The following is a 1,745-nucleotide window of genomic DNA, read 5'->3' as shown; positions in this document are numbered from 1 at the left end:
AACGGATCAATGAAATGATGGTTGGTGGGTATGTTAGTTTTCACATTACCTTTTAAATGAAAATCCATGACACAAACTACAAAGGTTAGGTGAGTTGGCATGAAATGACTCATAATTGAAGTTAAGATAAGCTATAGTATGTGAACAAGAGGACTCCTGCAGTGTTGCGCAACCATGCAGATCGGTGATGGTAAAGGTGATCCAACATCAGCAGATTAACAGATGAATTTATAACCATTTCCTAGTTTCAATATCGTTCTCTGATGTAGTTCCTATTAAAACCAATTCCCCTGTCAAGTGGAAAAAGTCAACTCATTACATAGTTTACCGTAAACAAGAATCAGTGAGATCAAAGATCATCGAATCGATGAGGTCATACAATGTATGAGACTCCAGACCTGTAGCTCTGCTTCCTGTTTAAATTGCATGCAGCTTTACATAACATGTTCTCAAAAAGAAAGTAAGAAATGAAGTCAAAAGCTTTCAACATGCATACTATTCAGAAATAGTAATCTGACAAATACAAAGTCCTTCTGAATCATTCAGCCGTAACGTGCGATAAAAATGTGGTTGGAAAAAAAAGTTCATTTTTGACCATGATATGTGTTCCTGTCAGTGCCTCCAGGTTAGTTATGTTAACCGGCTAATGTGACACAGAGCGTCAATGCCAAAAAATCAAAATTGCTGCTTGTGTCTGTTTGAGATACACAGATGCAGATTATCACACTAATTCAGTCTGATCCCATCACACTTTGAGTCAGACACAATAGTCTGATGATCGACCGTATTTCTTTCAGAGTACGTTCAACCCTCCCAAATTCAACCTGTCCTCCAGCCACTGTTCCATATTCCTCAGTCCCTCCAGCCCATCCCTGCCCCACCCCCCCTAACAGCCACCCAACCTCCCTCTGGGATCCCTGGGAGTGTTTGTACTGGAGGCAGCCAGTGGAGACGGCTGGTGTTTTCATAGCAAAATCTCTTTCCTGAGGTAATGCTGGCCTGAGCTGACCATTGCAGCACGCAGACAAGCAGCAGCTCAGGAAAGAGTTCATGGCTGGTGATCACATACCCATGGAGCTTTTAAGTTTAATGTTTAGCCGTTGATATTTGCACTATGACTTGATTTCACAAGCGCAGCAGTGCAAATGCATTTGCTGACTGTGAGTGCCTGCCAAGACGAAGCCATTGTGAGCCCACAACATGTTAGAAAAATGTATTAAATTTTTTCTCATGCAAGTGAAAACCATTACAAAGAGTTTGGTGAACTTCTCTTCTTCCTTGCCTGATCTCAAAATTATAGATTAATAACGTTTCCACTGACAATTGTAAAATATATGGCCCATCTGCAAATAATAAACAATCTTGACACCATGATTTATAGATTAATAATTGAACAGACTGTTTTGCCTCCCTGTGTGTATTGTTGCCTGAAGCAGCATCAAATATTTCAGTCAGCCTTCAGTGTTGGCAGGCTTTAACAGTCATGTTAGCACGTGAACTCACAGGTTAAAAACAATCGCAGTGTACTGAAAAGAGAAAACTATGTTGCAAGAAGAGCAAAAACAAATTAGAAAGAGAAGAAAAGATTCTGTACGCTTTGGGTAAGACACACAAAAGAAACATTTCATTGAATTAAGCAACGCGCTGTAGTCAGACGTTGCTAAAATATAAGGGACGTCTCTAAATTCTTTGCAAAACCACTCTGGGTGAAGGTTTAGACAGTCTCTAAACCTTCAGTGACTTAG

The sequence above is a fragment of the Leuresthes tenuis genome, unplaced genomic scaffold (genome assembly GCF_036924035.1).
Source record: "Leuresthes tenuis unplaced genomic scaffold, fLeuTen1.0.hap1 SCAF_23, whole genome shotgun sequence".
Taxonomy (NCBI): Eukaryota; Metazoa; Chordata; class Actinopteri; order Atheriniformes; family Atherinopsidae; genus Leuresthes; species Leuresthes tenuis.
This window is presented reverse-complemented; position numbering follows the sequence as displayed.